The following is a 16223-nucleotide window of genomic DNA, read 5'->3' as shown; positions in this document are numbered from 1 at the left end:
GATAAAATCACATGCAATGGGTTATCTTACTCCTAAATGTACAAAGATGAGTGGAAATCTCAACAATACCATAAAACATGTAAAACAAAAAGATAAAACCACATATAGTGCAGATGGTAGTGAGAAATGTGATACGTGCACGATGATATTGTGAATTAAGTAACATTGGTTAGAGCCCAAAATATGTGGCTCAGTAATAATGCAGATGTGCTCTTAAGGCAGCACCCCACCTTGCTTTAAAAGATATTAGCTCTGAAAAGAAACAGAGATGTGGATAGGCAGTAATAATGTAGTATATCCACATAAATTGCATAGAACAAGGTGATATAATAATTCTCACCTTCTGTAGAGCACAACAGATCGCTCGCTCTTTGAAAGACAGACCTTGTGTCAACTTGTCGGGTGACACTCCCCAAACAATGTTCTGGATCAACAATAAAAACTATTACAACATTTAACAAGTTAATTTATCAAAGTTTAACAATCACATATCCCAAAGATAAACCACACAGATATGATTATAAGTGAAGATGAAATACCACCTGATATAATATATGCCAGTCTGGTATAACAGAACCTAAATAAGAACAAAAACTGTATATAGTGTAATACAATAGAGACTGAGGGGAAGGAGGGGAGGGGAAGTGAGAGCACTCACGAGACATAGAAGTATGCAGGCTTGTCTCCCCAAAAGGGGTGAAATCCATATGGGCTGTACTCCAGTCTGTAGCAGCAGGTCATGAAGAAAAGAGCCAATAGCGTGATACCGTAAAAAGAACACTCTTTAATAATTAAAATTGCACTTACAAGAAGGCATGTCTTCACCTAAGGTGGACCTCGAAACAAACAGAGTGGAGAATGCAGGAAAAACTCCCAGTGTAAATGTATAAAAGATGCAAAAATGACTAATCAACAGGATATATGGGGTTCTTGATATTGAGCCCTAAATAAACAGCATGCAACTACAGTGTCCCAAATACCTGAGGAAGTACACGCTCTAGACAAAACGCATCGGATTCATTTTGGGACTTAATCATTTTATGTTCATTTTACACTGGAAGTTTTTTGTATTTGTGATTGTTTGTTAAAGGGACACTCCAGGCACCGAGACCACTTCTGCACATTGGAGTTGTCTGGGTGCCAACTCACACTACCTTTAACCCTGCAACTGTAATTATTGCAGTTTTTTATACTTGCTTGCTTATGTTCATGTTGCCGAAAGCCTTCGTTTGTGGGGTTGAATGCCGTAGTTCACCAAATCGATCATTTGCATGACCAAATGCCATAATTTGCTGGGCCAATCGTTAGCCACGTTTCCTAACATGATCTATAGTTTGCAGCTGCACACCAATGAATTTCTGCATAAAGCTGAACCCTGATGTCGTATGTGGGAAATGAAGAGTCACTGCAACCACGGTAAAGCAACGACCAGCATAAATAGGTCAGATACCACCTTCTTGAAAATGTTAGGCCAAAACAGCTGAACTGGAAGCATAGCTGAATAGAGAATTTTTCCAGTTTGGCTATTTTGACCTTAAATTTAAAATTCACCATGAATTCTCACTTTAGTGAATATGTATTATGAGTCTGCTGGACCAGAATTAAAGAATCCTGATTGGTGGAGCTACTTCTTGGCCCTTGTGTGGTCTGCACTTTATTATTATTATTTTAAATGAGTAAATGAGACATTTACAAAATGATACCGAAACAATAGGTGGATGAGTACCCTGCCCAAACAAGCTTAGTCTAGAGGAGGTGAGGTATAAAAACACAATAGGCAGCAAGGGGGACAGCAACCAAACAAGGTGGGAAAATAGCAGAACTGGAGGTGAGTGGAGTGTGGCTCTTTAAGTGTGTGCAAGAGATAGATATGTGACATAGAAGTTACTATGGGAGGCATTATGCATTTCTGAACACATGGGATTTGAGGGACTTCTTAAACAATTGAAGACTAGTGGAGAGTGAGCAGTGGACAGGAGAAGGTCACCGGCAGAGCAGAGAGACCAAGAAGGGACATTTCTACAAATCAGGGAAAAAATGTAATAGGGGCTAGAGTTGTATAGAGCTTTATAGGTATGGGTTAGTATTTTGTATTGACATCTATAGGATATAGGAAGCCAGTGTAAGGATCAACAGACAGATGAGGTATGGGAGGAGCGACAGGTGAGAAAGACCAACCTGGCAGCAGCATCCATTTTAGACTGTAGCGGGGCAGTTCAGCTTCTGCGGAGACCAACTAGGAGAGAATTACAGTAATCCATGCGAGAGATTACCAGAGCATGAATAAGCTCCTTGGCAGCATCTCACATAACAAAGGGGAAACGTGCAGGGAACACAAAAGATAAGGATCAGCATTATGGGGAGGAAAGATAAGAAGCTCTGTTTTAGAGAGATTGAGTTTCAGAAAGTGGGAGGACATCCAAGCAGAGATTGAAGAAAGGCAAGCAGTGACAAGTTGTAGGACAGCGGGAGAGAGATCAGGGAAGGAGAGATATATTTGGGTGTCATCGGCATACAGGTGGTAGCAGAATCCAAAAGAATTAATGAGTTTGATGAGAGATTCAGTATAGAGAGAGAACAGAAGAGGACCAAGAACAGATCCTTGGGGGACTCCATCCGAGACATGATGAAGGGAGGAGGTGTCATTGGAAAAGGAGATACTGAATTAACATTGGGAGACATAAGGAGAACCACGAGAGGGTAGTGTCACAGAGACTGAGAGGTTTAAGAGTTTGGAGAAGGAGGACATGATAGTGTCAAATGCAGCAGAAAGGTCAAGAAAAATTAGTATAGAGTAGTGGCATTTGAATTTAGCTGCAATTAGGTAATTTGTGACTTTAGCCAGAGTAGTCTCAGTTGAGTGGAGGGGGCAGAAGCCAGATTGAAGATGTTTGAGGATAGAGTTGGAATTGAGGAAGCGAGCCAAACAAGTAAAGACAGGTCTTTCTAAAAGTTTTGAGAAAAAAGAGAGCAGGGAGATGGGTTGATAGTTGAACGGGGAAGACAGGTGTAGGGATGGCTTTTATTATGATGGTTACGACAGTAGCATATTTAAGCGAGGAAGGTGCCACGTGAGAGAGAGCAGTTGAGAATGTGCGTTAAAGATTGTACAAGACAAGGGGATAGAGATCTGATAAGATGGAATCACGCGGACAGGTGGTGGGACGAGAGGAGAGAAGAAGCGTAGCCACCTCCTGTTTTGTAGCTGGGGATAAGGCCTGATGGGTAGGTAAGGTACGGTTCAGGTGTGGTTGCAAGAGAGGGGAAAAGGTGGAAGAATTTGTTCCTTAACTGTTCAATCTTGTTGGTAAAGTAGCATGCAAAGCTATCGGCTGAAAGTTTAGTTTGGGGGGGTAGCTTGAGGTGGGCGAAGGAGGGAGTTGAAGTCATCAAAGAGATGCCTGCGATTGCGTGAGCATGAACTAACGAGAGAGGAAAAGTGGGATTGTTTAGCAAGGGTGAGGGCTGCACTGTATGAATGCAAGTAGGGATCGACCGATTATCGGTTTTACCGATATAATCGGCCGATATTCGGTATTTTCGGCAATATCGTTATCGGCCAATAGGGATACCGATATTGCCGATAATACCTCCCAGGACCGCCAGGCTCATTACAAGCCTGGCGGCCCTGGGGGGGCGGGCAGCAAGCGTTTACTCACCTCCCAGCAGCTCCTGCAGCTCCCCAGTGTAAATCTCGCGAGACCCGCGGCCAGCTCTGACGGCCGCGGGTCTCGCGAGATTTACACTGGGGAGCTGGAGGAGTTGCTGTGAGGTGAGTAAACGCTTGCTGCCCACCCCACTTCCCTCCACTCCCCCAGCTAAGCCAATGCCACTGGACCACCAGGGATTAACATATCCCCCCTCCCTGGCAAGGCAACAAGCAGGGAGGGGGGACAAAAAAAAAAATAATAATCATAATTAAATATATAAAAAAATAATAATAATTTAATATAAAAATGTAAAAAAAGTTTTTAATAAAAAATGCCCCCTCACACACACACACTATTATTATACACATACACATACACTACACAAACACACTGTGTATATAATGCAGTGTGTTTGTATAGTGTGTGTATATATAATGCAGTGTGTTTGTATAGTGTGTGTATATATAATGCAGTGTGTTTGTATAGTGTGTGTATATATAATGCACACTACACAAACACACTGTATTATATACACACACACACACTATACAAACACACTGTATTATATACACACACACACACACTATACAAACACACTGAATTATAAACACACACTGAATTATAAACACACACTGAATTATAAACACACACTGAATTATAAACACACTGCATTATAAACACACTGCATTATAAACACACTGCATTATACACACACTGCATTATACACACACTGCATTATACACACACTGCATTATACACACACACTGCATTATACACACACACTGCATTATACACACACTGCATTATATACACACACTATACAAACACACACTGCATTATATACACACACACTATACAAACACACACACTATACAAACACACACACTATACAAACACACACACTATACAAACACACACACTATACAAACACACACACTGCATTATATACACACACTGCATTATATACACACACTATACAAACACACACTGCATTATATACACACACCCTATACACACACACTGCATTCTATACACACACCCTATACACACACACACACTATACAAACACACACACTATACAAACACACACTGCATTATATACACACACTGCATCCACTACACACACACACTGCATTATATACACACACTGCATTATATACACACACTGCATTATATACACACACTATACAAACACACACTGCATTATATACACACACCCTATACACACACACTGCATTCTATACACACACCCTATACACACACACACACTATACAAACACACACACTATACAAACACACACTGCATTATATACACACACTGCATCCACTACACACACACACTGCACAAACACTGCATCCACTACACACACATACACAGCTCCCCTGTCTAAACACACTGCATCCACTACACGTGGCATGTATATTTTGTGCATTTACCTTTAGAAATAGTTTTTTATTTTCCAAAATGGTAAATGTACAGAATATCGGCAAATTATATCGGCTATCGGCCTGAAAGTTCACAGGATATCGGTATCGGTATCGGCTCTAAAAAATCAATATCGGTCGATCCCTAAATGCAAGATGAATTTATAATGGAGAAAGTCTGATAAGTCTGGGATTTTTTGTAGATAAATCATTTGGAAAGTCTTCTAACAGTATTAAATTGGAAAGCCTATTAAATGGAGCTCTTAAGTGTTATTACTGAATTGTGTATATAATGCATTAAAAATAGAGGTAACTTTCTGAGTATTGTCACTTTAAAACTGCATTGATCGTTTGCCCTTTGAACAGCACCAGACTAATATTTTGATACTTTTTTTAAAATGAAGTAAAAATGCACTGTTTAGGTCCCCTAGGTTAGGATTATGTGCAGCAACAGGTTGAAAACAGATACCCAGAGATAAACAAAAATGCAACATAAACCAGACATAAACTATACATGAGGAAATAACAATAATATAAACAGGCAAACAGTCAATACAAACAGGCACACTAACTCAACAGTGACTGATGAGTAACAACATCTGGGGTACAAACAATCAGCCAGACACACAGTATTGCAACGACCTTCATTCACTAATCAAGGTCCAAGTGAAACTGCGCAGCTTAGCCAACAAGGGCACATATGTATGAGTGTGGGAATGGATGCAATATGATTGGCTGTTAGTTATGTGTGAGAGTGTTGTATGTGAGGAAGTGGGTGGTGACAAATTAAGCCGACCTTAGTGCCACTTGGAAACTGGGCCAGCAACAGTATGAAATTCCTCCTGTTGTTTGGGCCTGTTGGTGATTTCGGCCTGTGGCATGGATGTTGAGGCAATCCTGTCAGCCCTCAGGGCTAAAGCAGCAGTGGACGGTGGTAGACAGCTCTGCTAGCAATTTGCTCACCTACTCCAGCCATTTGGCGGTGTAGTCTCCCCTCCCCGCGGTGTGGCTCCCCCTCTTTCCCCTCCCGCTACACCCTCCCTGGGTAGGCTGAGCCCACGTGCCTCTCCTCGGGGTCTATGGGCCAGGCGGCTTCCCCCCTTCCTCTTGCTGCTCACACTCCTTCCCCCTTGCTAACATCCCCCCTCCTGTGAGGCTGTCCCCCTCTAGGGTTCCAGGGTCTGGGGCCTCTCCTCCCCTGTTCCCTCTGCTCCTCTGTTTTCTTTCCCCTACTTTTCTTCTTCTCTCCCCCCTCCTCTTTTCTTTCCCTCCCCTGCTCAGCTACACCTGTCTGGACTGTCCCTGAGGCCCCCTCCTCCCCCTTCTCCTTACCTGTTTCGGCAGTCTCCTGGTCTGGGATGTGGGCTCACTGACTTCTCCGACGGTTGTCTGTTTGCTTCAGCGCTTAGTGCTACGGTTCTTGTGACTAAATGTGACATGTAGGGCGCTGCATGTTCCGGGGGTTCATAATGTGATTGGAGATGCTCTCTCTCATTCACAGTGGGTGGAGTTCCGGGCGGCTGCGCCTCACGCAGATGAGGAGGGTTGCTCGTGTCTGGTGGAGCTGTGCTTCCTTGGTTACGGCAAGCTCATGGAACTTGTTAGTGGATCGATGTCTAGTTCCACGTGGGCCAGGTATTCAAAGGTATGGGCGGAATGGCATGAGCGTGAGTCGGAAGTAGGAGTCTTTCAGGATTCGCCCGCTTGATTGCAAGGTCTGTTGCGGTTCTTGGAGAGTTGGGTTACTGCGGGCATGTGTCAGGATCGGGTCAGGGATCCAACACGCAGAGTACAAAGAGTAGCTGATACGTATACCGGTCCTTAGAATGGCCGGACTAACGTAGAACTACAATAGAATGGTCAGAGACAAGCCGAGGTCGAGGATAACAGAAGACAGGTAAGCGAGAGACAAGCCGGGTCAAGGATAACAGAAAGGCAGGAGAGTAAATAACAAAGCCGGGTCAGAACCAAAAGACAAGAGAATCACAAAGCACTGTGTGACTAGGAGGACTAGAACCACGACAGGGCAATGAGTGAATGAGAGAACCCCCGTTAAGTATCCTGGCTAGGGAGAGGAGGCACGCCTCCGGCGAGTCCTGATTCGTCTCCCGAGATTTGAGTGGCAGGATGTTTCGGGTTAGCGTCATGACGTCTACCTCCGGTCCTTCTGTTATAAAAGGAAGTGACTCCCTCGCGGCCGGCGTTAGCAAGGCCGAGTGAACCGCGGGAGACCGAGGAGACATGGCGTCCGGACGGATAACCTTCTAAGTCTCTACCTCTCTCAACGGTAGAGACTCCAGGTACCCTGACAGTACCCCCCCCCTCAGATACGCCCACCGGGCGGAAGGAGCCGGGGCGAGATGGAAAGCGGGAGTGAAATGCCCTGCGAAGACGAGGAGCATGAACATCCTCTTGTGGTACCCAACTCCTCTCCTCAGGACCATATCCCCTCCAGTCAACTAAATATTGTACTCGTCCCCGGGAGACACGAGAATCAATAATGGAGTTAACCTCATACTCCTCCTGACCCTCCACCTGAACAGGGCGCGGAGGGGCGATTGTGGAGGAGAATCTGTTACAGATTAGAGGTTTCAACAATGACACGTGAAAGGAGTTCGGGATGCGTAAAGTAGCTGGAAGAGCTAGACGATATGCCACTGGGTTAATTCGAGTCAAGATCCTGTAAGGACCAATATAACGAGGAGCGAACTTCATGGAAGGAACTTTAAGACGAATATTCCTAGTGCTCAACCACACTCTATCGCCTGGAACAAAATTCGGAGCCGCCCTTCTACGTTTGTCAGCATGTTTCTTTACCAGTACAGAATTGTGTAGAAGAATCTGTCGAGTCTGATCCCACAACTTCCTCAAGTTGGCCACATGGACATCAACCGACGGTACTCCTTGGGAAGGAGAAACCGGGGGAAGAATAGATGGATGAAAGCCATAGTTCATGAAGAAGGGACTTGAATGCGTGGAGTCACAAACAAGATTGTTGTGCGCAAACTCTGCCCAAGGAATCAAACCGACCCAATCGTCCTGGTGTTCGGAAACAAAACAACGTAAGTATTGCTCAATCTTCTGGTTAGTTCGTTCAGCAGCTCCGTTAGACTGAGGGTGATAGGCGGACGAAAAATTCAATTTGATGCCTAATTGAGAACAGAACGACCTCCAAAAACGTGAAACAAATTGGGAGCCTCTATCAGAAGTGATCTCAGAAGGAATCCCATGTAAACGAAAAATCTCTTTAGCAAAGACCTCTGCCAATTCAGGAGAAGTCGGGAGTTTAGGCAAAGGTACGAAATGTGCCATCTTGGTAAACCTATCGACTACGGTGAGGATAACAGTGTGTTTTTTAGAAACCGGCAGATCCACAATAAAGTCCATAGCCACACAGGACCAAGGTTTGTCAGGAATCTCCAGCGGTTGTAGAAGGCCACAAGGAAGCGAATGCGGTAGTTTGGTTTTAGTACAGACCACACAAACCCCGATAAAATCCTTAATATCCTTCCGTAACGACGGCCACCAGAAATCCTTGGAGATCAAAGAATACGTCTTGCGGACACCCGGATGACCAGCCACCTTACTCTCGTGAAGACACTGTAAAAGCTCCAATTGAAGTTCAGGGGGAACGAAAAGTCTGGAAACCGGAGTCAGTCTAGGTGCCAGATGCTGCAAGTTCCTTATCTGATCAAGTAGCGGGGAATGAACTTTGAGAGTAGTGTTAGCGATAATGTTACACTTGGGTACTATAGAGGACAAAACCGGCTCAGATACGGCAGCAGGTTCATATTGGCGAGATAAGGCGTCGGCTTTAGAATTCTTGGAACCTGGCCTATATGTGAGTACGTAGTTGAAGTGAGTGAGAAATATGGACCAACGAACCTGTCTAGATGATAGTCGTTTAGCCTCCCCAATATAGGATAAGTTCTTATGATCCGTCAAAATAGTAACAGGATGCAAGGTACCCTCCAATAAATGTCTCCACTCCTTCAAGGCCATTATAACCGCTAGTAGTTCCCTGTCACCAATGTCATATCTGCTTTCAGTACCGGACAATTTTTTGGAAAAGTATCCACAAGGATGTAGTGGTTTATCTACACCCAACCTTTGGGACAGAACAGCACCTATACCTGTCTCAGAAGCGTCTACTTCGAGTAGGAAAGGTAGAGTAGTATCAGGGTGAACTAAAATTGGTGCGGAAGCAAACAGCTCTTTGAGTGTCTCAAAAGCCCGAAGAGCTTCAGTAGACCAATTCTTAGTCTCAGCCCCTTGTTTGGTCATGTTAGTGATGGGAGCAATGATAGAGGAGTATCCCTTAATGAAACGTCTGTAGTAATTAGAGAAACCAATGAATCTCTGGATAGCCTTGAGACCCTGAGGTAAAGGCCAGTCTAGTATGGATTGGAGCTTCTCCGGATCCATTTCAAACCCTTCCCCAGAAATCACATAACCAAGAAATGTAGTTTGGGATTGGTCAAAGCTGCATTTCTCTAGTTTGCAGTATAAGCCATGCTGAAGAAGTTTGTGTAAAACCCTCCTGACTTGCCTGTGGTGAGTCTCAATATCCCTGGAATGTATAAGAATATCATCAAGGTATACAATTACACAGTCATCTTGAAACTCCCTAAGAACCTCATTAATAAGGTCCTGAAATACTGCCGGAGCATTGCAGAGACCAAAAGGCATTACCGTATACTCATAGTGCCCATATCGAGTATTGAATGCAGTTTTCCACTCGTCACCGTCGTGGATTCTCACTAAATTATAAGCACCTCTAAGGTCTAACTTAGTGAAAATTTTAGAACTTTTTAATCGGTCAAAAAGCTCGGTGATCAAGGGAATCGGATAAACATTTCTGATGGTTATCTTGTTAAGGCCTCGGTAGTCAATGCAAGGTCTTAAAGAGCCATCCTTCTTTTTAACAAAAAAGAATCCAGCCCCAGCAGGGGAGGAGGATCTTCTAATGAACCCCTTGTCTAGGTTTTCACGAATATACTCCTCTAGAACTAAGTTCTCATTCGTGGACAAAGGATATACATGACCCCTGGGGGGCATGGTACCAGAAAGTAAATTAATTTTGCAATCAAAAGGCCTATGTGGTGGTAAGGTATCAGCCTTTCTTTTGTCAAATACTGCCTTTAAATCTTGATACAAGGACGGTATCTGTACTTTGGTAGAGTCAGTAGCGTTATTAATTGGGTTGACACTACAAAGAGGTAACACTTTCTTTAAACAACTCTCTTGACAATTCTGGCCCCAAGAAACTATTTCCCCTGATCTCCAATCTATAACGGGGTTATGTTTCTTAAGCCAGGAGTATCCCAGGACTATGGGAACAGAAGGGGATGAAATGAGTAGTAGGGATATTTCCTCCTTGTGTAGAATACCAATATTTAAGTAAAGAGGTGTGGTCTCCCGGGAAATCACAGGCTCAACTAAAGGTCTACCATCAATGGCTTCAACAGCCAAGGGTGTCTTCCTTAACTGGGATGGGATAGTGTGTTTAGTGAGAAACTTTTGGTCGATAAAACTCTCAGCAGCGCCGGAGTCTATCAATGCCATAGTTTCTAAAGTTCCCTTCTCCCAAGTTAACGAGACCGGTAAAAGGAGTCTATGTTCTTTGTAGTTATGAGTAGAGGACAAAATCGAAACACCCAAGGTCTGTCCTCTAGAGAAACTTAGGTGCGAGCGTTTCCCGGACGGCTGGGACAGCTCAAACGTACATGACCTCTGAACCCACAATACATACACAGTCCCTCTCTTCTCCTGTACTGTCTCTCCTCCTCTGAGAGACGAGTAAGGCCTAACTGCATAGGTTCTGAAACCTGTGGAACTTTGGTTTCAGCAACTTGAAATGATGGTACTAGTCTAGAGAAAGATTTAGCGGTTCTATCTCGAGTATTCTGTCTCTCCCTTAGGCGTTCGTCAATACGGGAGACAAAGGAAATTAAGTCCTCCAGATTCTCGGGAAGTTCTCTAGTAGCTACCTCATCAAGTATTACATCAGATAATCCATTTAAGAATACGTCTATATAGGCCTGTTCATTCCATTTTACCTCTGCCGCCAAAGACCTGAACTCTAGTGCATAATCCACAAGGGTTTGGTTGTCTTGTCTAAGGCGCAACAGTAATCTGGCTGCATTGGCCTTCCTGCCAGGAGGGTCAAAAGTTCTTTTAAAAGCAGCTACAAAGGAATTATAGTTATAGACTAATGGATTATCATTCTCCCACAACGGATTCGCCCATCTCAGAGCTCTCTCAATGAGTAAGGTAATAATAAATCCCACCTTTGCCCTATCAGTAGGGTATGAACGGGGCTGTAGCTCGAAGTGAATACTGATCTGGTTCAAAAAGCCACGACACCTCTCAGGGGAACCAGCATAACGTACAGGTGGGGTAACTCGGGAAGAAGCACCTACAGTAGCTACCTCTAACCCTGAACCCACAGAAGAAGCAGAAGTGTTACGCCTCTCCTCAGGTGGATTAATAGGGCGAGACAGCAGCGCCTGTAGTGCCAGAGCCATCTGATCCATCCTATGATCCATGGCGTCAAACCTAGGATCAGGAGAACCAAGCTGACAATTTGTACCTGCAGGATCCATGGCCCTGTCGTAATGTCAGGATCGGGTCAGGGATCCAACACGCAGAGTACAAAGAGTAGCTGATACGTATACCGGTCCTTAGAATGGCCGGACTAACGTAGAACTACAATAGAATGGTCAGAGACAAGCCGAGGTCGAGGATAACAGAAGACAGGTAAGCGAGAGACAAGCCGGGTCAAGGATAACAGAAAGGCAGGAGAGTAAATAACAAAGCCGGGTCAGAACCAAAAGACAAGAGAATCACAAAGCACTGTGTGACTAGGAGGACTAGAACCACGACAGGGCAATGAGTGAATGAGAGAACCCCCGTTAAGTATCCTGGCTAGGGAGAGGAGGCACGCCTCCGGCGAGTCCTGATTCGTCTCCCGAGATTTGAGTGGCAGGATGTTTCGGGTTAGCGTCATGACGTCTACCTCCGGTCCTTCTGTTATAAAAGGAAGTGACTCCCTCGCGGCCGGCGTTAGCAAGGCCGAGTGAACCGCGGGAGACCGAGGAGACATGGCGTCCGGACGGATAACCTTCTAAGTCTCTACCTCTCTCAACGGTAGAGACTCCAGGTACCCTGACAGCATGTTGCCTTCGGTGGTGTCCTCGCGCTTGCCAGATGCTCCTGCAGGTGTGTTTCATGGACTGTGAAGTGCGGCTGTTTCGCCTTGCCATCCTCGCCCCAGGAATGGATTTCTTTTAAGATTTGCTGCTTTAAGACTGATGTGTTCGGGAAGGGTAAGTGGGTTCAGCTGGCACCGGTCCCTGGGTTGGCCACCTGCCCGGTCTTGTCCTTTCGGAATTTTTGCGGGGTTCGCCCTGCACTGTCTGGCCCTCTACTGGTGCATGAGGATGGGAGCCTCCTCTCCCATTTTCAATTCGTCTGCATGTTTCGCTTAGGGTTGGCTGCATGGGCTTGGCAGGTGATGAGTTTGGTGGGCACTCTTTCCGAATTGGTGCTGCAATGGAGGCTTCTCAGCTGGGTATGCCAGATCAGGAGGTGCAGAGGATAGGGAGGTGGGAATCCAGGAGGTATGTTTCCTATCTGCGTCCTGACAGTTTGTAGAGCTAAATGTTTTTCTCCTCAGGTTCGGTTACCCCCAGGGACTGGTTGATCGGGCACTCTTACATCCACTGGGCACGGCAGCGAGCAGCAGTCCGGCCGGGAGGGGAGCTTCTCGGTTTTATGCCTTCAACTGCGGAGGTTCAGTAGTTTAGCACCAGGGGCATTAGGTGGGTCCGGCTCCTCCCGGAATTGGTCAGGCTCTCTCGCCTGCTAGGGGCCCCGTTTGTTTTGGTCATCCAACTGGGGGGCAATGACCTGGGGACCGTGCCGGTCAGGGGCTTGGTGGACATGGTCATAAGGGACATGTCCCAGATATTGATCTTGTCCCCTGATGTCTGTATAATCTGGTCAGAAGTAGTGGCTAGAAACTATTGGCGGCAGGCCCACAGCCAAAGTGCACTGGAGCGTTGCCACAAGAAGTTCAATAGGCGGGTTTAAAAGTTTGTCATGGAGGTTAGGGTTATCCCCATTCACCATCGGGTCTTTGAAAAGGAGGCAGCAAATTTGTTTAGCCCGCATGGGGTACATTTGACTGAGGTCGGGCTCGACCTCTTTAATTTGGCGATCCAGGAGGCGGTGAAACAGGCCTTGGGTTGTTTGGTTGTGGCCCCCTGCTGATTTTAGGCGGAAAACAGCAGGGTTTGTGGCGGGGGACATGTCCTTGCCAAATAGGGTGAGAGATGGTATGCAGGTAGATAAGTAAGGGGATAATGGCCAGGTCTTATCCCTCCCCTGTCTCTTATGGTGAGCCGGAGGGGATCATTATGGTCGGATCCCCACAAAGCTAAAAGCCGGCTGGTGGGGAGCCCAAAAGGGAAGAGGAATTTATTATGCCGAGGGGGGAGGTGAGGGCCTTTGGGGAGGGGTGAGTTAGATTGGCAAGGATGTTTTGATTACATTAAGGGGCATACTGTATGACATTATGCAACGTTATTTATATGTTAAGTTATGATCGTTTTATTATGTACAGTTTTATACGTTTGGATGCGTTATACAGTATTTGGATGTTTTTAATACATGCTGTGGCCTGTTATATCCAAAGTTTTAGCGTTTGTTGTTATTTGGGGAAGTCATGGTTGGTTTAAGGGGAATATCTCATCCAATGCCCACTACGTACATACAATGCTTTGTGATGATTCGAAAACTCCAAAATCTCACATGAAGCTGGAGTGATCCTTTTTTTCCCCAAAGCATTTAGGAGTGAATTTTTGAACTTCCACATATGAATGCATGTATCAAGCTATGTGTGTTTGTGCATAGATGAACATTTCTCAGGATTATTCAATAAAGTGAACCACTTTGGGAATTTAAAGGAACACTACAGCTATTTGAAGTGATCTGGGTGCAGTGTCCCTGTCCCCTTAATCCTGCAATGTAAAACATTGCATTTTTTGAGAAACTTCAGTGATTATATTGCAGGACTAAGACTGCCTCTAGTGGCTGTCAATCAGACAGGCACTTCCTAGTGGTTAAGCGACTTTCGGTCGCCTAACTTTTGCTGGACGTCCTCAAGCTCTGCATGAGGACATCCAGCACAAATAAAATCCCCATAATAAAGAATTGAAGCAATGCTTTCCAATGGGGAGAATTTAATGCGCTTGCAGCCCTCACTGCGCATGTGCATTAACCACCCCATCGGATGACGGAGGGCTGACCCAGTGCCGAGGTAGATCAGCGATGGAATCGGGTATGTGTTAAATGGCATTTTTTAACCCTTTCCTTGGCAGGGAGGGAGGCGCAAGGTAGAGGGGTGCAAGAGGGTACTATAGTGTAAGGAATACCACTATGTATTCTTTACACTATAGAATCTCTGTAAGGTGCAGTCAAAGTACATTCAAATTCAAGTGCAAAAAAAGACTCCAAGTCAGCTATGCTTCTAGTTCAGCTGCTTTGGCCTTCAATCAGAAATTTACTTTGTGTTTTTGACAATTCTGACTTTAGTTAATAACCCTATATGTTAAGTACAAACATATGCCTTTGCAAATACAAAAGACAGCTTTAAAAACATAATTTAGTGCAGGCTTTAAAATACATACATTTTTGCATAAATGGATGTAGGTCAGTGTGCATAGATATGAATGTATGACTGCAAAAAAATTTGTATGTATGCAGTTCAGTAAAAGTATATGAACATGTATGTTGGTCAATGTTTGTGTGAATGTGTGCGGGTGAATGTTGTATATGTATGTTAGAGCAGTTTGTGTGTTTGTTGTCAGGCAGAATGATAGTGTGTATCAAGTTGTGTGAAATTAGACTAAGATAGGAAAGTGATATAAACATTTATCTCGGTGCACATCAATGTACTGTGATCTTCCTGGCATTGAAATTAGTATGGATGTTTACAGACTTGTTTTACTTGAACATGATGTTGTGTAATTTGAAATCTGGTGTTATTAGATGGTACATGTCGACTTAGGCTTGCACCCAAAAAGGGCAACATAACCTTGGACAGTTTAATGAAAAATATGTGCGCTGCATTACTAAAAGGAGTGGTTACTGTTCCAGCAGGTGAATTTTATAGGAAGCATCTACAGCTTAAAGCACATCAGAAGATAAAATGCTTGGATCAAAGAAAGTGGTTTGTCTCGTTTTACTTATCCTGCACTGTGCAGGGAACACTCTGAGTGAGTATATACATCACAAATTCTTTACCTTTGATATATAAAAAGTAAATATGATGGGACCAGGGGATACAGATATATATATATGTATATACATTCCTTGCCCTAAAGACAAGAAATGCTGGGGGGAGTTTGTGCAAGGAGGTAACCACCTATATATATAATAGGTGGGGTGCTTATTGAATGATAGATTGTTTTTTCAGGGAAAATGACTAAAATCAAAACAATAAATACTAGTGTTATTCAATTACAATATGAAAAATGTCTAGATGAGTGTTTGGAAACATAGGATAAATTAGTTGCTGAGGATGGTTACAGTGTGTTTATACAAGGATTGTCATTTAGGAATCAAGAAGGAATGTTTTACCTGTTTGTGACAGAAATTGCTTACATATTTTTTCTGCTTTCTTTTGGAACAACAGAAATAGATGTGCGGTTTGCTAAATTTGTTCGACTTTATTTTTTAATTTTTTTCAATTTAGCTTACTTAACACTGGTATAAAACGTGACAGAACAAACAGAAAGCAACGAATAGGTGACTGATAGACATAGAATGCAAGTGCATTATGGGAAAATAGTGTTAAAGGAATATTGCAAGCACCATAAACACAATAGCATGCTGTAGTGGTTATGTTGCCATGCGTGTCCTTGTCCCCCTTCATTTTTAGCAGTCAAACCTGTTTTAGAACGGCTCATATTGCTTACCTGGGGTCTGCTGGGCACCGCTCCCTGTCTGCACTAAAGAGCAACAGAAGCTCAGACTCAGGCACTTTCATTAGCTCTCCTGAGCTAAACCCTACACTGACTAAATTAGCTCACTTACGGCTCTCTGAAGGCTATAGTGAAGTCATGGAGTTTAACACAATATTTA

The 16223-nt window shown here is 44.2% G+C and overlaps 1 protein-coding gene across 1 annotated transcript in view; it reads left to right on the top strand.

The window, feature by feature from the left end:
* The window catches only part of LOC134566150 (balbiani ring protein 3-like), a 438349-nt gene that overhangs the window by 202123 nt on the left and 220003 nt on the right, over window positions 1-16223 (top strand). The window lies entirely within an intron of this gene.

The sequence above is a fragment of the Pelobates fuscus genome, chromosome 6 (assembly GCF_036172605.1).
Source record: "Pelobates fuscus isolate aPelFus1 chromosome 6, aPelFus1.pri, whole genome shotgun sequence".
In the NCBI taxonomy this organism is placed as follows: Eukaryota; Metazoa; Chordata; class Amphibia; order Anura; family Pelobatidae; genus Pelobates; species Pelobates fuscus.
The sequence above is the reverse complement of the archived record's forward strand: the minus strand, read 5'-3'. Positions and strand labels throughout refer to the sequence as shown.